The 21,673-nt window shown below is 42.3% G+C and overlaps 1 long non-coding RNA gene across 3 annotated transcripts in view; it reads left to right on the forward strand.

Moving 5' to 3' along the window:
• Positions 1-21,673, forward strand: part of LOC116069138 — a 93,163-nt gene that overhangs the window by 69,997 nt on the left and 1,493 nt on the right. The window lies entirely within an intron of this gene.

A 21,673-nucleotide genomic window follows, 5' to 3' on the forward strand; every position in this document is an offset into this window, starting at 1 on the left:
TGGGCTTTTTAAACCTCAAAACTCACCCCTACTGACATATGTCTTCCCATGAGGCCTTACCTGCTCCTTTTCAAACAGTTCCACTAACTGGGGACCAAGCACTCAAACCAATGGGCCAACAGGGGACATTCTCATTCAAACAACCACAGGTATAAAGAACTTAGAGGCCAGTTTAGCACTATATTGGTTTAGCAGAATAATGATACTAGGCTCTCTCCTAGGACCTAGGACCTAGCCAGCCATTGGGTTTTGGTCCAGTTAACAGTTATGAAGCATGAGTTTTATCTTGTGGAGTAGCTTTAAATCTAATCAGAAAGTTATTGGTTACTCCCGTAATGTTTGTGCCACTACCGCACTGGCAAGCATACATTTCTAGGGCAGTCATTATTGTTACTTTCAAGGTTCCCAGCAAGGTAGGACTGTTGATGGTTTTGCTCGCCTGGCTGTGTGCAGAGCACCTCCAAGTACTATAGAATCTAGTCCCTGGGATGAAACATCTATGTTGATACCAGCTTGATTTTTCTGCATCCTGTGTCTTCAGAATGTGATGTCTTCAGGAATAAGAGTTTCACCATCATGTTTTAGAGAGTAATCAAGAGCAAGAGCTGTTAATGAGGCTACCCCTGCTCCCATCGATGCTCCTATACCCACACACATGCAGGAGCACTAGGTAGACTCAGTGGGTTTACCAAGAAGTTGGGAAGGAAAAGTGGTAGAAGGGAGCGTGTAGGGGAAGAGTTGGAGGGAGGTGATGGGGTAGATTTGACCGAAACATATGCATGTATGGAATGTTTCAACATGAAAAGAAAAAGAATGGGCAACCATTAAAAAAGCACCCACTTTCCACTTCCTGAGTGAAGGGAAAAACAGCTGAACCAGCCTCTCATTCCATCTAAGCAGCTTTTTGTTGTGCATCTGCGAGTTGACACAGCATTGATCCATTCAATCCGGTTCCAAATTGTTCTGCTAAATGCTACACAACTTTTGTCAGAGAAGCTGTCCCCCCCCTTCCTTCGAGAGCGATTGTCTATAATTAAGGAGGAAACCAGAAAATAATGATAGGGTTCTCTTCTGCCTTTCTAATGGCTTTCTTATTAAGCATGTCTGAAACCACCACTGCGATGCTGGTTTTGCGCGTCACCAGAAGAAGTCAGCCGTTACACAATTATTTCTTTTTTAAAACCACAATGGGAAACGTATCAGAGAGGCTCTCAATGGGCTAAAGACACCATGAAGCACAAAGCGGGGGTGGGGGAGGCTCTCCAACAACAACAAAAGGCTGAGAATAAATGTGTTATTAAAGAAGCATCGATGAAAATTCTGATGAGGTGCCGATGCATTGCATGAGGTGATCTGTGAAGTATGTTTATGCTAGAAGGAGGGAATGTATGAAAGGGCACTGGGGCTGTCGGGGTATGGTGATGTTTGTACCTTTTTATGGTTAAACCTTGGAGGGATTTAATCCAAGACACCAGGAACATCATTGCTGTAGTCATCCTTGTTGGAAAGTGGCATGTGTTCCTAGCTTACCAGCTTATTACCATATTGGGGTCCTGTGAGAAAGTGACAAAGTCCCAGGAAGATGGGCACTTGTCCCTCATTATTGCCTCCCTCTTTTCCAATTCCCTCCCTAGATGAAATATAGGGAGGAACGCCCAGTGCTGGTGAGAGACGGCCAGCAGGAGCAAGAACAAAGTCTGCCTTGCAGGTGTTCTACGGATGGATGGATACAGCTTTAGAAAAGTTACTATGTACACAGGAGAGGGGAGGAGGGATTCTAGGAGCCAAAAGGGTTGAGGACACCAGGAGAACACAACCTGCAGAACCAACTAAGCAGTGCTCCAATGGACTCACAGAGCCTGAAGCAGCGACCACGGACCCTGCATGGATCTGTATCAGGTCTCCTGTGGTTGGAAAGCTTAGTGTTCTCGTGGGACTCTCAACAGTGGGAGTGCGAGGCATCTCTGACACCTTTGCCTGTGCTCGAGACCCCTTTCCTCCTACCGGATTGCCTCATCCAGCCTTGATATGAGTGTTTGTGCATAGTCTTATTGTAATTTGTTATGTTGATATCTTTAGGAGGTCTGTTTTCTTCTTCCTTTTAAAGAAAGATGGAGGAAGAAAGGATCTGGAGAAGATGGGTGGCAGGGACGGGTAGAGGTAGGGGAAACCACAGCCAGGATGTAATGTATGTAAAGAATAAAAATTAAAAAAAAAATTACTGCACACAAAGTGTGAACAATCCTTATCCAAAATGCCTGGAACCAGAAATATTTCTGAGATTACTTTCCATCCTGAAATATTTATGTAAATACAATAAGATAATATGGTAAGAGGCTAGGAACTCAAATCTGAACAAAATTTATTTGTGCCTCACACACTTTATATTCCACAGCCTGAAGGAATTTTAATCCATTAGGTAATATTTTTAGTCCCCCTGGGTTTTGACTGCAACCTCTCTCATGGTGTGGAGTTTTCCACCTGGAGTAGCTGATGCTCAGTGTTTAGATTTTGAAGCATTTTAGGTTTTGGATTTTTCACATCAGGAATGCTTATCCTGTATGCTAAAAGGCTGAAATCTCATTTCTAGGTTCTGCCTAACTTTCCTCTTCGGTGATCTGGCCTTTATCTCATGTTTTCTTTCCTGTGCCCCCTCACAGGATTCTGGTCATCACGAATGCAATGAAAATGTCACCCCACATTTATGGCAAAGCTGTCTTCTGATCTGGGAGACTGTGGGATGCTTTGCTGATGTAGGAACTGCTCTTCCTTGAAGGTAGATTGATGAACAGGGAGGGTGGAGGCGAGATTTGGAACCACTCAAGAAGAGCCAATTATTCTAGGGGATCTTGACTGTCCCATAAAGACCTACGTGTCAAAGGCCTGCAAATGTAGCTGTACAGGACTGGGGCAGGTGGACCTTAAGAGCAGGGCCTAGTAGGAGAAAGTTAAGTCACATGGGCATGTTCTTGAAGGCATTGTGAGACCTGGGTTCTTCCCTTCTCCCTATACTTCCTGGATGCCATAGGCAAGCAGCTTCATTGGCTTCCCACCATGATGTGCTCTGCCTCCAATGACCCAAGGCTGTTGTGAGGCCAAGGGGTCATTCACTGGGATCTGTGGACCTGTGAGGTGAAGGAGAATCCTTCTTCCTTCAGGCTGACTTACCCCAGGTGTTTGTACAACAGTGGGAAGCTGACTGACATGATTGTCCAGAACACTTCGTAAGCATGCCTTCTGCATTGTAGTAGAAAGGCCTTGGGTGGGCAAACCCAGATTATATCCCTCGAACAATCCTGGACCCTCTCAGACCTCAGGTTCTTTATCCGTTAGATTTGAGGTGAGCGATCACTTTACAAATATGCATTTATTGGAGTTAAAATTAATTCACATATATTTTTATATTATTCACACAGTAATGATTAGACTTTAGGCTCAGAACATTGCACAAATGATACAGACATAGAATGATAGGGTCACAGATGAGAGCATTTTGGTAGGTGATTACTGACTGATAGATAATACGTAACTGATGGATAGATAGGTTGATGAGACAGATAGTATATAACTTAAGGATAGTTAGGTTAATAATGATGTCAGATAGATGATACATAGCTCTAACTTCCTATTCAGTTAAAGTTACCTCCTTGGCAATATCACTAATAGCAGGCCATTCTTCAGAGGTCATACTGTCTTCATAAGTGGGTGACTTTAGCTGTTTGAACAACCCCATCATATGGTCAAATATACATGCTTGTAATATCTACTCCTTGATGTAATTCTTGCAGTTGACTAGGCCATGGTTAGGGTTTGAATATGCATTTTCCCTCAAAGGTTCATGTTGTGCCTCAGGAGGCTGTGGTGTAGCCCTGCTGGTAGAACTTGGTCACACATGATGGGCCTTTGACTACTATACTGAGTCCCAAGTTCTGGTACCACTTTCTACTTTCTGGTGGTACGATGGACCTTCCCTCTAAGGCCCCTCCTGCCATAGGCAGGGTTGTTTCATCATGATTTCTGCACCACTGTGGATTGAAATCTCTGCAAACTGTGAGCCCAACTAAACCCTCCTACCTTTGGTTGTTTCTGCTACATATTTTGTCCAGTGACACAAATGTAGTCCATGTAACCATGGTGCTTAGCTATTTGATCAAACTCTGGTTGAGAGGTTGCTGTGAAGGTATTTGTGAATGAGGTTCACTTTTAAGCTGGTGGATTTGGAGGATTAGCTTTTACAACGTGAGCGGGTCTCATTCAATAAATGGAAGGATTTAAGAAAACGCAGGCCCAGATTTCTGGAGGGAAAGGGAGTTCTGCCTTTAACCTGTCTTTAGACTCTAGTGGCAGCATTAACTCCTCTCTATGTGGAGCTCCACCTTGTTTGTCTAACCTGCAGATTTGGGTCTTTCTAGTCTCTATAAAAGTATGAGCCAATTCCTTAAAACATTTGTCTGTCTACCTACCTGTCTGTCTATCTCTCTATCTTCTATCTATTATTAATCTAGCCATCTTCTATATATCTGTGTATCAGCCTATCAATCTAGTCATTTATTTATTCATCTGCCAATCAATCATTTATCATCCATTTATTCATGATCTATGTATCTACCATATTCATGATCTATGCATCATTGAACTACCTCTGTCCTCTGTATCTACAATGTAGTCGTCCTCTGTCTATTCATCACTAAATCATCATCTTTCATTAATCTATTCTTATTTATGTATCTAACATCTATGATTGTAAGTCTATATGAACCATCTGTTATCAACCCACCTATCTATCCTCTATGTATCTATCAATGATTTCATCATCTGTTACTGTCTGGGGTCTTGATTGGGAATCTGCATTGTCTAAGAGTCTTCATTTTCTCTGACAGTTAAAAACTTAAAAGGCAGGAAAAATCTCAAGCGTGACAGGTGGCCATAGAGAAATCTCAGCCACTGCAGACAGCAGCAGGCAGAAGGAACAGCTGAAGAAAGGTGTTTATTAGGGTTGAGGATACACACGTGTGTGGCGGGCACACAGAGAAGCAAGGCATAGAGGGAAACCTAGGAAGCCGAAAACTCCAGTCTCTTCTGGAGGGCTGTTTTTGTTTTTTAAAAGTCTCTGAAGAGTTTTTCTGCCTCTAATTTACAGTTGGCCAGTTTAAAAAAAGACGGAATGGCTGATTGGCCCACATTATTATGTAAGATGTCCTTATGTGGTCTTGAACTTGTTGAGTCAGTCCTAGCAGCAGGGAGCCTAGTGGCTGGGGAGGAAAGAGCTTACAAGGCCTTTGTTTTAATCTGCCAGGCTTTTGTCTTATGTGAGGAAGAAGTCAGCCATTTTGAAAGCTTGCTACCTTTATTACCTAATTACAACTCCTCTTCTTATCTGTGCTCCTACCAGAGAGTCTGTCTAATTTCTGGTCCCTTACATCTGTCTATTAATCATTCAATCAACCAGTCATAGCTTGTCATCATTCTTTTCATGATGTATGTATGTACGTATGTATGTATGTATGTATAATCTCTCTATCCTGTCTATCTATCTATCTATCTATCTATCTATCTATCTATCTATCTATCTATCTATCTATCATCTATCTATCTATCTATCATCTATCTATCTATCTATCTATCTATCTATCTATCTATCTATCTATGCCCTACTGGTCATGTTTCTCTCAAAACCCTGAATATTTATACTCAGAACGATATGTAAGGCCTTCAAAATTCCAGTCTCTTCATACAGCCGCATGTTAAATTGGGTCCTGGTACTAGATGCATGGTGGGTTGGGACTCGTTCTAGGCAAAGAGAAGCAAATTCCACCACTAGACTTAAAGAGGAGCATAGAGAGAATGCCAAGAGAGAAAGATGGGGAAATGAAGATTGTAAATTGCTGAAGGGGTCAGCACTGAGCCTTACATCTGGTAGGGCCCCCTTTCCTGAGAATAGTTACCATAATAAAGACACATGGGCAGCCGGCCAGGCAGCCGCCAGACTCTTCTGACATTGGTAGGCTTATTAGGTATCACAATATTTGCTTTCACGCTTGGGAGATAATTGGCACTTGGCTGTCACAGCAACAGAAGCAGGAACAAGACCCACACCACATGGGGAAGGGAGTGGGTCTGGTTTTCATCTGCTAGATCCGGCCTAAGAACAGCTCCTTGCCCGGACAGCTGTCGTCACCCTGTCTGGTAGCTGTGCTTGCTTCCTCAGACATGAAGGATGACACTGAGGGTGACTGGAAAATTTTTGCCACACGGAAGTCTAAGGGTAGTGTTCCTGAGGCAGAGCTCAAAGTCATCTGCGTTTCCAATCTTCACATGATGGGGGAGGTGAGCAGGGCTGCAGTTGGCAAACTGATAAGCACAATACCAAATCTGGGCTGTGTTCCCTCAGCAGGCTGCTCCACCCTTACTGAATTTAGAGTAGCAAATACTAAGGAAGAGAAATTATGATGAAAATCTTACGAGCCCACTGTAGACACAGCTATTCTTATTTTATTTTATTATTATTATTTTTTTATTTTGTTTTTTCGAGATAGGGTTTCTCTGTGTAGCCCTGGCTGTCTTGGAACTTACTCTGTAGACCAGGCAGACCTCAAATTCAGAAATCTGCCTGCCTCTGCCTCCCAAGTGCTGGGATTAAAGGTGTGTGCCACCACCAACCAGCTGCACAGCTATTCTTACGTTCACATTTTCTTATTGGTGCTCATGATGCCCCACCCTTTCATCCCGCCGCCTCCCCCCCAGAGACTATTGGCAGTCACTGACTGCAGGGGAGAGTGTCATCTTCTTTAGCAGCATCTATGTTCTATGTTCTAATAACTTCTTCATGCATGAACACACGTGCGCGAGCGCGCGCACGCACGCACGCATGCAGCATGGCATGAGAAGAATCGGAGGGAGACTTGCTGGGAGAGAGTTTGAGTAGAATAGGGTAAGAGTGAGATTGGATGGTGGATATAAAAAAATGACCACGAGCTGCTATTTGCATTATGAAACTGTCAAGAAATGACTATTTTTTTCCAACTGAGCTGAGTGTGACTGGAGTCAGTGCATCGAGAGAATTCTGTACAGCATAGGTTTCTACTCAAGAGTCCATGGTGAACACCTCTGTACCTTATCTCTCTTCGTGAATGCCATTTTATAGTTGTGATATTATTTCAGAGCAGCGTCCCATGGGGAGGTCAAACATCCTTTGTTTTGAATGTGTCCAGTGTTTACTTTAACACTTGCACTATCTTTTATATAGCTTTCTTTTCTTTTTTGAGCAACTTCCTTTAGTGATCCCCAGACTGAGTAAAGAGAATGAATATCTTTGAGCCTTGACATTGATTGCTACATTGTTTTCTACAAAGGTTTGTATTGCTATAAATGATCAAAAACAATGTATAAGAGTGTCATTTCTGAGAGAGCACTTGTCAGACTGGGTATTGGCCATAGTGAATATAATGTGATTTTGTAGTACAGTTTTCTTTTCAACTTTTTTAAATATTAAAAGTAACCATTTTTCACATATTTCCTGGTGATAGTTCTTCTGTGTCTCTTGGGATAATGAATTTTACAAATTAGTTTCACAGAGCTCTTTACATATTGGCTAGAATGAACAGAATTCATTTTCTAGTCCCTTATTTTATTCTTAGCTATATAATTTCTTTTTGTGCAAAAACTGAATTATGAAGTTAAAAAAAGACTGACTAGGAGCAAAGCGTCAGTCAGCCTCTTGCTTGAATGCACTTAATTTATTTATTTACTTTTTATCCGCAGCTTGAACTTAGTAGAGTAGAACCCGATTTATAAGAACATTTTAACCTTCAATTTAACTCCAGCTCAAAATGTTTCTCACTACATCAATCAGCACCACGATATACATGTAAGGATTAATTCATTTTAATATTGAATATACAATTGGCAGTCTACTGTTTGCATTGAAGTAGAACTCAACCCTTCTCCCACCCTTTGTTGTTAAGCTCCCCAAACAGTTTGTGTTCTTCATAGGTGTTTGGCAACGGGGAAAGCTTTTGAAAGCAGGGTTTAAGTTCTTAGTTTACTTGGTGCCGGGCTTTCTTCGCTTGAGCTCCCATGTCTTCCTAGAAGGGTTGCTAGGGATGCGCTTTGCCTTGGGTACTGTCTGGATCAAAGCTTGTCAACAAGCCAGAAGTAACTATTAGTTGAAGACCCACATTCTGACCAGGTGTGTGTGGCTTGGCCCCTTCCCCCATAGCAGCTGGGATTGGGTCAGGAAATGTATTCTAACTTGGTGGCCTCTATGTGCCTTCCTTTGATCTTCTCCAATGTTGCTATCTGCAGCAAATGTGGGGTGTGTCTATAAGTCTGTTCCCTGGAGAAGGTGGAGAACCACTGTCCAGAGGTGTGCTGGCTCACAATGGCTCCTCAAAATGAATGCTATAGCAGGTCAACAGAGCTAAAACGTATGCTGGTGGGTTGCTTGACCTGAATGTTTTTGTTCCCTCCAAATCCATGTGTTGGATCTCCCCGCCCCCACCCCTTGTCATTCTTCTAGAGGAGAACACAGGGTTATACTCCCACCGTGTAAAACACACAAGGAACAACCCTCTCCAGACACTAGATCTGCAGGGTGCCGGACGACTTCGACTCTCCACTTTTAGAGTTGAGAAAATACACTTCTGCTCTTTTTAGTGACACAGTTCTCCAGCACCTTTATTACAGCAGTCGGACTGGACTGCCTTGCTGATCAAGCTGTCTGTCTTACTCACTTTCCCAGTTGGGGATTTTTAAGAGAACCTTCAATTCTGACACCGGGGAGAGTGTGTTAGCTCCACATGTCCTGCAGAGGCCACAGGGCCTGCTCGTCTCAGACAAGATCACAATCCCCTTCTATGAATTCCCACGAGACTCTGCTGGTTATGAACGTTGCTTGCTTTGAATTTTTTTGTCACCATTATCATCTGTATCACAGTCATTACCATCTCATCATTGTCATGACCATCATCATTACAATAACCATCGCTATCATATCTACTATAAGCATCATCACCACCACCTACATCTTCATCATCACCGTCTGCATCATCACCATCGTCAATTTTCCGTTTTCAAAGCATTTAGCTTTCTGCTATATACAATAAAAGCAGAAAAGCAGCACCACAGATTTTCATATATCTTGACACCTCTTTTTTATCAAATGTTAATATTCTTTTTATTGGGCTTTATGAAAAAAAATGAAACATCACAGATACAGTTAAAAATATCATCATCTTATTGTTTCCCCTTCTATTTTTTTTTTCCTTTATGACAACAAGAACACAATGGCCCGTCCTTTTGAGGAGACAAGCTCCCGCGGTATGCATTCAGTCCAAGTAGCCCATACATTCTGCATCCTGGGTTTTTAGAAGATGGTGGTGATAGAGTGCCCTTCACACCCGGTGGAGGTTCAGTCAATGTTTGATGTGCTGAGGGCAAAGGCACTGGTCGCCTCACTGAGCACATTTCTGGTATTTCCCCAGTTCTTTATGTAGCCTAATGATACGCATTTGCTTCGACTTCCTATAAAGAGCTCATGCTTTGGCATCTATAGACTTGGTAAATATGAAGTGTAGAAATAGGCTCTACCTTGAGGCGCTTACACACGCATGTAAAGACCAACTCAAGTGCTTTAGAATTTCAGATGTGACAGACGGGACAGAAATGAAGGCATGAGATAAAGACATCAACTAAATTAATGTCGCCAGAACAGTTAGTATTTAATACGAGTGGAAAATATCCCACATAAAATCTTGCCAGGAAATCTCAGCTCCTATCTCCTCTTGGCACATGGATGTGGGATAAACACACATATACACACACTTAGGTACACACATGCACACACGCACTCAAATGTACCCCTCGCGTATACGCCCATATTATTCACTTGGGTCTTGGCTCCATGGAATCTCTTGGGGGCCTGTTAAAGGTGGAAGGTGGTCCAACCTTTTTGCATTGCAACATGGTGTTGTTATCTGCCAGTGTGGTTTTTGGGTTTCATAGCTAGCCTGGATGAAAGCAATCCAGGTGCCTTCAGGTTGAACACACCTGGTGAAATAATAGAATTTTTAGTTCCCAAGAGATGGAAGGTTCCCTTTGTGATGGAGGCTGTCTCTTCCATGCTTCTAGCCCTCTTAACCACCTGTTTCTTTGGTGGAAGGATATTGATGTTGCCATACAGATTTGGAGAAAAAAAAAAAAGGCTTGGTTTTATTCATTTTTTCCCCCTCCGAATGAGGGAAGCTTTTCAAAATGAACATACTGAACAGCAAATTATCATCCCATTAAGCGCTTAAAATTATAGACAGCTGAGCCAAACATGCTACCCACCCCTTTCCCTCTCCCCTAGATCCAGTCTTACGCGCAGCTACACATTCCAGATGATCAATTTGCTTAGCTGTGATGGTAATTTACCACCCCCGTGTTTTGCTTCGCAATGGTTTCTCAAATATCATTCTCGAAAGATAGGCTCTGCTGCAGGCACTCTGGCAAGAAGTCGTCTGCTTGGGCTCTTATGTGGTTCAGGATTTGGATGTTTGACAATTTAGAAAGGGCTTTCTCTCTCTCTCTCTCTCTCTCTCTCTCTCTCTCTCTATATATATATATATATATATATATATATATATATATATATATATATATATACATATATATACACACACATTCTCATTTTATATATATATATAAATATACATATGCATACATATTTATATATTATTGCCATCACTACACAGTGGTGGTCTCCTGGTCTCCTGTTGCTCTTCTACCACCACCTTTGCTCTCTATATAAAGCCTTTCCACATGGAACACTAACACTATCCATGAGGGGAGATACAATATCATATCTGGTACCCCATTAACTATTTAATGAATCAATTCAGCACTTACTGACCAACCACAGTGTTGTGCCAAATATGGTGCATTAAAAAGATGGTAAGAAACAATCACTATCCTCATGGAGCTCGAGGTATGGCAAGCAAGCAACAGATAGATAATCACAGAAGGGGAGATGGATGGAGATCGATGGTCTGTAATAGAACCAGGCACCAGGTACTGCCTTAGCTCCGTATTCACCTGATAGCTTCTGAGGAACAGACACAAGGAACCTTCCCTGCAACTGCTTTCTCCATCCTTAAAGTTATCAGGCAAGCCTGCGAAATTGTGAAGGTTCAGTGAGTTGAACTCAGGACGGGCAGAGTCTCCAGGAATTCCAGCTCCCCTTCAGTTCCTCACCCACACAGTCCACTCCGTACAAACTATGCTCAATTCTTCAGAACCTGCGTTGGCCTGCCTCCTTCAGGGCATGCTATATGGAGGGCTCCTCTCTGCTGCTTTGTGTGGATATCTTACCAGTGCTTCAAGGTCAGGCTCACCTTGTTCAAGGCTCCTCCTGCACCACCAGGTGATGTTCAAAATATAGATCAACGTGTGGATGGCTTTTCGTGTGCTTGACTGTGAACCTCCCAGGTTCTCAGTCCTTCAGAGAATGTAATGTTTCACATTCATTTTTCACCAATGGCTTGTTTACTGAATAGGACAACTGTACTTTTACTTCTTTACTGTATTTTTCACATGTGTTGTCAGGAGGCATCTAGGAAAGGCAAAAGTTAGCAGATGACCTTCCTGGAGGTGACCCACCATCTTCCCATGGTCTGTAGTGGGTGAGCTCTGAGAGGCAAGGCTCCAAGAGACTTCATCCCAGGATGGCTTCTTGCGGCTTCCCATCACTATTAAGTTAATGTAATAATCCCTGGGCATTAGTCCACCCTATTGAGCAGACTTCCTGAAGATCAACATAAAGATGAACTTTCATGAACTAATGCTGTTTAGATGAATTAGTGATTTCATAGAATTCCTGATTTGATTTAAATAATCTTAGGAGGAAAGTTTTAAGAGATGGACTTAGTTGTTTTGCTACAAAGATGTAATAAAGTTAGAATCAAGAATAAAATGTGCCCAGTCCTCATAGTAGTAAATAAAGGCTGCATAATAAGAAATACAATGAACTTTCATAATTATACTAAAAAGGGAAATACTTTTGGGACAAATTTGGATTCAAGGAAAAACAGGTCCAAGGATGACACCACAGGTGTGCACGCTGATAAGTCAAGGCCATGTAAAAACTGTTACTTTGAACTTACACTGCTTTGAACTTGTTATTGATATCCTTCTGTTATCCCCTTGTGTGTAACATTTTTATCTATGAGGTAATTCTTTCTTACATAGAGAACTTTTTTTTTTGTCTAAAAGGCTATAAAGAGGCTGAAAACAATGAACAAAAGGGATGTGGCTCTGCTTCACCCAGTGTGTGTGTCACTTCTTTCATTTATTTTCTCTCTGGTTCAGAAAGAGTTAACAGGCTATAAGTCTTTCACCTGGCCAGAGAGGGGCTCCTGGCTGACTGGCCAGAGAGAGGGGTACTAGCAATAAATCCTTTTACTTAATTCCTCACTCATAAACAGCACCTGTTAAATAGCCAGAAATTAGTGCTTATTCAAGCACAAAGAGTTAAGTTGCCCCAGTGCTTATTTAAGCACAGAGTTAAAGAGAAAAGAAGCTGGTGGTTTTCAACCATAGAATAAGCAAGAGAGTGCTAAGTTTCCAGAAGCCATCAGCTTCTACCCCCCTCCCCCCAGTTACAGGGCTGGAGATCATCAGTCTTTTGGCTTTTATCCAATTCTGTGTTCCACCTAAGCTCCAAACTCCAAAAGGCTGGGGTGAGCCCCCCACAATGTGTATGTATTTCAGCATCTGTATATCATGGAGTGTGGGTGTGGAGGTCAGAGTTCAGCATCTGTATATCATGGAGTGTGGGTGGGGAGGTCAGAGTTCAGCATCTGCATATCATGGAGTGTGCGTGGGGAGGTCAGAGTTCAGCATCTGTATATCATGGAGTGTGCGTGTGGAGGTCAGAGTTCAATGTGCCGGAATGGGTTCTTGCCTTCTACTATATGACCTTCCAGGGACTGAAAATTTGCGTGGCTTGAAGCCAATGCCTTTATCTGCTGAGCTGTCTTCCCAACCAGTGGGAACAGTTTGTTCCAAGATGAGAGAATTCAGTTTGGATTTTTCTGGATGTGTTCTTAACAGGATTCTCATCATGTGTATAATGGAAAATATTGATAATACTTAATACTTTTTCTTATTGATTGGAGACAAAGAATGTGTGTGTGTTGTGTGTGTGTGTGGGGGGGTAATTATTTTCTTTTACGGTAGAAATAAGCTGGACAAATTTATGCGAATCAAGGGAGAAAAGAGGAGGGTTTGCTTCCCAACAGGAACATGGGCTCAAAGATCTGTAGTGACCCTTCTTGTCCTAGGAATCTTTGTCACCAGCCTGACTTACACAGTGGTAGTAGGAAGATCATTATGCCAACCAAACAGAGCCTTTTACCTGGTGTTCAGCTGAAGAGATTGAGCAGTGAAGTCCCGATGCAGGTGGCTAATAGATGTGATTTTGAGTGTTGAGATCATGAGGTACAGGTCACCCCCATGGGATTTAGCAGCCTTTGCTTCAATTTATGTTGTGACTATAGAGTTATAGCATTTGATATGTCATAAGGAGATGTCAGTTCCATTATGGAATGATGCTATAGATTGAATCTTAAATGTCTGACTTTCATAATGTAAGGCCTGATTTCTAGTGAGGTCATACTGGGAGACTAGACATCAAAAGATGATGTCTAGTGGGGAGCCTATAGAGGTCATGGGGGTGTGCCCACAAAAGGGGCAGTGGGACCCCCAGCTTCTTCTCTCTTGCTCTCTGGATACGAGGTGAGAAGTCAGAAGATCAATAAATCACAGATCAAAATCCTGAAACCATGGGGGTAAGAAGGATTTTCTCTTTCTGAGTTCATTGTCTCAAGAATCTGCTACACTGACGGCACTGATGTATGCATGTGGTTTTTAGCCTAAGAGCTTTAGGATTCATTGGAAAAAGAGAGAAAAACAAAAATCCCAAAGGAGCGAAAACAAAGAATAGAGACAGAGCACACATATTCAACACTCAAGCTCTGGGCTATATCAGATGGTCCCTAGAGACAGTAGGTATATGCCCAGTCTCTGCGCCCAGAATCGTCTCCATCTGGGCCTTTGATGATGTTACACAGAGAGAGTGCTGGAAAGAACACCAAAGCAATCAAAATAAGGTCAATACTTCAAATCTATTGTTATTTATTTTTAAAAGTTTATATTACTTATTTATTTTTATGTGTATAGGTGTTTTGCCTGTATGTACATCTGGGCACTCTCTCTGTATGTATGTCTGGGCACTATCTGTGTATCTGGTGCTTTTGAAGGCCAGAAGAGGGTGCTGGAGCCCTTGGAACTGGAGGTACAGATGTTGTGAGCTGCCATGTGGGTGCTGGGAACTGAACCTGCATCCTCTGGAAGAGCTAAAGAGTGCTCTTTAACACCGAGCCATCTCTCCAGCCCCTCAACAACAACAACAATAACAACAACAAAATCATGTGGCTGGTTTTATTGGCAGTTATAGGTGCATCTAAGAGTTTGGAGTAGATGTTGTTGAGATGGTATCTGGAGTTTGGGAGGCTCAATGGGCAGCGATGATGGCCTTCATACCAGTTTCTTATCGCTATAGTGAATTGTCTAGGAGAACTTAGGAAGAAGAAATTCATTTCAGCTCACAGTGTGTCAGTCCATCGTCAGTGAGCTTCATGGTTTCTGGGCTGTGATGAGGCAGTCAGGGAGCATGTGGAGCAGGAGGCTGCTCATCTCATGGTGTCCAGGAAGCTGAGAGAAGGAGAAGAGGCCGAGGATGAGATATTCCTTCCAGGGTATGCCCGCAGTTACCTACATCCTCCTAGTCGACCATACTGTATCTTAGCTTCTACTACCCTCTGATACGGCCATCAAGTTATGAACCCATAAATGGATTAATTCCCTGCTGAGGATCAAACCTCATGATCCAGTTCCTTCCCAATAGTCCATCTTCTGACAACCCAAGTTTTAAAACATGGCCCTCTTAGGGGACCATAAATGTGAAGTAAAATGTATGTGTATATGGCATGTGTGCACACATGTGTATGTCGAGGCCATTAGATGATGCTGGATACTTACTCCATTGCAGGCATTCAGCGCCATGTCTGGCTCTGTATGTGAGTGCTGGGGATGTAAACTCAAGTCACTTTGCGTGGTCAGAAAGCATTTCACTAACTGAGCCATTTCTCCAGTCCCTGATTCCTATCTATTGATAAGTCTAGTCCCAGACAGAATGTTATCCTGGGAGAAACTTGAGATATTGGCCCTGTAGCCTTAAAGTCCATGAGTGAGTAACACAGGCATGCATCCATGTCTCCTTTCAAAACCACGGACAGGATTATTCATTTGTCTTTTTTTTTTTTTTTTTTTTTTTTTTTTTTTTTTTTCAGTTTGTAAGAGTTGGCAACTCTTTTGACATGACATGGCCTTAGGGGAGTCTTGAAAATCTAATGTATTTTTAAAACAATATTTGAAATTTGGAGACGTTTTAATCAACTTAGAAGCAATCTACTTTGGAAAAGGGGGATACAAGTCTGGAAACCACACTATCATAGGTCTTTAATAGCTGATTACATTGCAGGCAGGAAAATGGTTAGGCAGTGATGGCCAGAATGAATAATGACATTAAGTGGAATACAAAACAAATCCATATAGTTTTATTGAATTGCGAGTCAGAGACAGAGAGAAGTTGAAAATTTGTCTGAATCTGATTAGACAAATAAAATTTCAGATGGAGGAGTGATGGATGATGTGGTTGATTAACTCTGGTCTCTTTGGGAGCTAAATGTCTTCAGAGAATGCATTAAGGAATTTTAGAGCTGGAGGGAATTCAGGCGTTTAATCCAGATGTTCATCTGTACAGATGACAAAAGAAAGGCTTGAAGGAATAAAGAATCTGTCAAAGGTCTCTGCAGTGAATAAGAGAGTGGTTTTCAACTTGAATCCAGAACTGATTATTGGAAAGCTTGAGGCAACTTGATGTATCAGTGTGCACTTCACTGATGGAGCTGCCTGAGATAAGTGCTTAATAAATATTTATCAAGCTATAGGAATACATGGTCTTGTGCTATCTGAGTTACTCTGTAGGACACTTGGGGATCCCCATAGCACATCAATCACCCACCAATGGCCTCTGTATCAGTTACTTTTCTATTACTCTGATAAGACACTATGACCAAGGCAACTTATAGGGAACAGAATTTATTTAGGGTTGTAGTTCTAGAGGGATAAGAGTCTGTCATGTCAGGGAGACAAGGCAACAAGTGACAGACATGGTGGCAAGAGCTGAGGGCTCCCATCTTAGACTGAGAGTGTGAGGCAGAAAGAGTGAATTAGAAATGACGCAAGGATTTGAATTCTCAAAGCCTGCCCTAGTAAAATACTTCCTCCAACAAGTCTATACCTCTTAAACCTCCTCAAATAGCACCACCTACTGGGGACCAACTATTCAAATAATTTGATACTATGCGGGAAGGAGTACTCCATTAGGGTTCTCTAGAGAAGCAGAACTATCTATCTATCTATCTATCTATCTACCTACCTACCTACCTACCTACCTACCTACCTACCTACCTACCTACCTATCTATCTATCTATCTATCTATCTATCTATCTATCTATCTATCTATCTATCTATCTATGGGATTTATTAGAATGGCTTACAGGCTATGGTCCAGCTAGTTCAACCATGGCTGTCTACCAAAGGAGGTTCCAAGAATCCAATAACTGTTCAGTCCACAAAGCTGGATGTCTCAGCTGGTCTTCAGTACGCACCAACATTCTGAAGAAGTATGTGCTAATGCCAACAAAGGATGAACTTTGCCGATGTGAATGAGAGCAAGCAGGCACAGAGCACAAGCTTCCTTCTTCCTTGTCCTTCATTATAGGCTGCCAGCAGGAGGTGTGGCCCAGACTAAAGGTGGATCTTCCAACTTCAAAAGATCTGGATTAAAAGTGGCTCTGGATTGAAAGTCCATTTCAAATGACTTGATTAAGAAAAGAAACTCTTCACAGGTCTACTAAGATGCTTGGGTTTTAGTTAATTCCAGATATGGTCAAGTTGGCAAGCAACAGTAGCCAGCACAGGGCCATTCTAACTCAAACCACGTTACCGTCATTTTTTCTTCTTAAGGTACAGTGACCCTCTGAGCCTGGCGATGCATCTCTTGGCTCTCAAAGCTCCCAATGTCCACTACTTTATATTGCCTAATGCATCGCCACTGTGCACCCAGACTTCTGCTCTGGAGTGGAAACTTAAGGGTTCTTTGGAAAGTCAGTTGTGTTGGATGCTGTTTTTACTAAAGCACACACGTAAAGGAACATTTCACTGAAGCAGACACAGGAGAGAGGATGTTCTGCTAAAGCAAGCACGTGAAAGGACACACGATGAAAGATTCTTTGCTAACAACATGCATGTATTGGTCTGCCTTACATTGTGTAGTTGAGCTGCATTTGTTGGGATTCCACAGAGAGAAACACACCCAAAAAAGCAAAAACAAAAACAAAAACAAAAAACCCAAAAAAAGCAAAAACCCCAAACAAACTTCTGGTGGTGTGCTCTAGCTTCTTACCACTTCAGCAGACTTGGGTCGATTGGCAGAGTGATGTTAACTGAGACAGACACATATGCTAAGGCAAGACAGGTGGTGAGGTAAGACCTGTGGTGGACATGTGATGTTTGGAGGGAATGTAAATGGGACTCAACAGACTGGGAGAGGAGCTTGAGGCTTGGCTTGGCGAGGCTTGGCTTGCTGGGCAGCTTCTTGGACTGGCATCTTCTCTGATCTTCACTTCACTGAGAGAGACATGGCAAAGAACTCCTGGTGTCCCTCCTGGCCCGTCCTGCTGAGTGGTGCTGATTCAGCTGAGACCTGGCTGTTCCTGCTAGGGTGTACCACCACCATCCTGACACTGCCAAACTGGGCTGCTAGTGTGTCCATGAAGTGTTCAAGAGTAGATCGAACTGCCCCTGCTGACCTGTGAACTGAGCTGTTGATTTCCTGACAACGCAGATGGGCACTGCTCTAAAGAACCACTTCTAAACAGGTTCACTTCCCTGCTATCTTTTCTTTCCCACTCTCTCTGGTGGGCTAGAAGGGAGGTTAAAGCATTTAAGAGCCATCATTAAAAATAGGCTTAGAAAAAATAAAAGTTACACTTCTCAGAGAGGCAATGGGGAGAGAAGAGCTGGTTCACCTCACCCTTGTCACCTGGGTGCAGGTGACCCATCCAGAGGCCAGAGACACCACTTCCTCAGAGCCAGAAGCCGGAGAACTTGCAGTGATGTTTCTGTTATTCATTGGTGACAAGTTTGAGGATACAATGGCTTCATCCTTGATTCTAGTCCTCAGGCCATTGCCTTAGGTCAGGGACCCACTGTCTTTTCCCAAACCTCTCTGGACACCGAGGATATGACTTTTCCTGTCGCTCACCTGACCACTGCTCTCTTTCCATTAGGCTGGGATGAGGTTCTCCACTGTCTCTGGAGCAAGGCTAAAATGTTCTCACATCCCCTTTCAATCGTCCAGTCCTAGAGATAATTTATATACAGTCTCTCCTTGGACATGTAAGGAATAAATGTGGGTTAGCATATAAGCAGGCTTAACTCACATGGCTGGCTCATTTCTTTTCTGTTTGCAGCTAATTGTGTTTTCTTAACAGACACATCTTAACAGGGAACTCTGGGAAGTGAGAGGCAGGTTGCCTTTCTGTTTATAACATTTTTGTCTTCTTTCTTCTGATAAAAATGGGTTATTTACAAAGAGGTTTCATGCAGGGCTTTGTTTTTGTTTTGTGTGTGTGTGTGTGTGTGTGTGTGTGTGTGTGTGTGTGTGTGTGTGTTTGGTTTACAAGGGTTTGTTATCTTTGGAAACTTCCTGAGTTTCCAAAAATGCATGTTGGAATGTAAAAGAGCTACAGTTTTCCAAAAATGTAGCATCTTTTGCCATAATTGTCCAACCAAATATTTTCGGTTTTGGTATCTGACAATGAGGGGCTGGATGAGGAACTGTTAGAAACCATCTGTGGAGCAGTGAACAGTGCCTGGAGGGGTATACTCAGGGAATGTTGGTGATGGTAACACAGCTCTCCCCAATTGCCTTCTCCTTGCCTTAACTCTCCTGTGCCATCTCATTGAGTGATTCTGACAATATTAAAAATGAACTGAACTTCAGATACTAGACCAGGTGAGAGGTATTCACAACGGATTAATATCCTACCTTTCATTGTAGGCACAAATTGATTTTAGATCTAACTCAATCTCATTTGAAAGGTAAATGAATAAAGCTTTGGGGATACAGTTGACCATTTCGTGACCTTGGAGTAGACAAAGATTTTCTTTTTAAAGCACTTTTTAAAGCACTACTTGAAAAGGACAAGTAATGAACAAAAGAAAATGATTATACTGCATTAAGATTAGGACATGGGTTCATCAAAAGACATTAGAAAGAGAAGGAAAAGATGGGAGAGATTCTACTATATCTATCTATCTATCTATCATCTTCTATCATCATCAATCAATCTATCATCTACCATTTATCTATCAATCAATCAATCAATCTATCATCTACCATTTATTAATCTACTATCTATCTATCATCTACCATTTATCTATGAATCAATCTATCTTCTATCTATCATCTCTCTCTCTCTCTATCTATCTATCTATCATCTATCAATTTATCAACCATATTTCACCTACCTATCTATAAGATATCTACTAATATCTATCCAGCTATCAATCATCTATATTCTAGAAAGGACTCAAATCTACAATACATAAAGAATCTATACATCAATATGAAAAGGATAGAACTTTAACAGAAAAATGAACAAATGTCTTTAATAGAAACTTCAGAAAGAAGACACCTGAGAGGAAATAAGGAAGTAAGTGTGGATTAGTCAACTCAGTCAACCATTTGAGTAGGGCCAGCTGATGCTGCAGCGTAATTCTAGAACACGTGACTAGAATGACTGAAATGAGATGCATAGGAAATACTCAGGGCTGGTAAAGGTGTAGCACTATGACTGGTTCCCTCATGTGTTGTTCATGAAGCATGCGTTGAATGTGGAAAGCATTAAAGAACAAACTATTGAGCATGGTCTACTCCAGCCGGGAAATGCTAAAATCTAACTCAGAAGCTTCAGTGCTAGGTGACTATATACACCAGGATAAAGTGTATGCATGAGCTATTGTAATGAGTTAAATGAATGGAAACTAGGGAAGGAAGGACAGGCATGGGCAGATTTTTTTTTGAAGCCTTTGGATGGTCTGTGTTGGAGAGATGGGGCAGCAAAAAGGGAACTGAAGTCGGGACCTTGGTAAGAGGGATATGACAGAATGATGGAAGTTAGTGATATGAGAGAAACTGGACTTAGCTTTAGACATATATTCCCAGATGAGAAGAGAATTTAATTTATCAAACATTTGAGCTCATCAATAGATGATCTACCGTCCCACTCAGGAAGAAATGAGAATTGATGTATATGATAGTTAATCTTGTTCTTGGGTATATGGAGGATGTTGAGACAGAGTCTTTCTATGTAGCTCAGGCTGGCTCTGAATTCAAGATGCTTTGAAATGAGCAGTGTGTAACACCATGTGTGGCTAGGCAATAGTTAAACTTACTTAACAACCTGGTTGGACCGAGGAACACCCATAGTAGCAGAATAGACCCCTGTATGTCAGAAGTAAATGAGCTTTGAATGTAGTTGGCACCACTCAACAGGCTGAGCGAAAAGGGGAGGAAGGGACCCCCAGTAGTACAGCATTCTCTGCTTCCTGCTGCCAGGATGGGGGCAGATCTGCCCACCCCTGCCCACCCCTGCCCACCCCGCTACAATGAACTAATGCTTCAGTGACTGATCCAAATTAGTTATATATATTAGTTAACAACTTTATACCTTTACTTTTATTTATGGGTATTCTTCCTGCATGTATGTCTGTGTACCACATGCATGTATAGCTCATGGAGGCCAGAATAGGGTCATATCCCTTAGAACTGGAGTTTCAGATAGTTGTGAGCCATTTTGTGGGTGCTGGGAATTGAACCTGGGGCTTCTGGAAGAACAGCCAGTGCTCTTGACCACTGAGCCATCTCTCCAGCCCTCTCCCTTATATTCGTGATGCCAGGTGCTTCCCCACAGTGTTGACAAACAATGAAGATACATGTTAGTTGTATGCTGACAGGTTTTTAAGGACTTTCTACAGCCCGATGACGGTTGTCTTACAAAATGCTATGGCCAAAGGGGAGTAGGTTGGGCCCTAAAAGAAGTGAGAGGTGAGGTTTTGGATTCTCTACTACAGAAGAATTGGTGACAGAATGGAGGAATAGGCTTTTCTGGGCAGGGCATATTCCAGAACACGAGGAAGATCTGCAGGCTAAGAAAACAATAATGTATATACTCTAACGCTGTGCTATGTAGAATGAAGGCTTTCTGAAGTAAGAGGAGGCTGACTTTAAGGGATCATCGCCTACTAGAATTTCCAAAAAGAAATCCACAGTGTGCTGAGAAGTAACAATCATGAAGGCACTATGACCTCTGAGAGCCAGTGATAGCATGCAGTTCAAAGTGGCAGGGGAGAAAAGGGGTTTCCATGAGTGAGATTGGGTTGGATGGTGAAGTCCCAGGAGGAGCGCTGCATTCTCTGAGCTCTCTGTCTGCGGTAACATGG

Source organism: Mastomys coucha, unplaced genomic scaffold, assembly GCF_008632895.1.
Source record: "Mastomys coucha isolate ucsf_1 unplaced genomic scaffold, UCSF_Mcou_1 pScaffold22, whole genome shotgun sequence".
NCBI classification, from domain to species: Eukaryota; Metazoa; Chordata; class Mammalia; order Rodentia; family Muridae; genus Mastomys; species Mastomys coucha.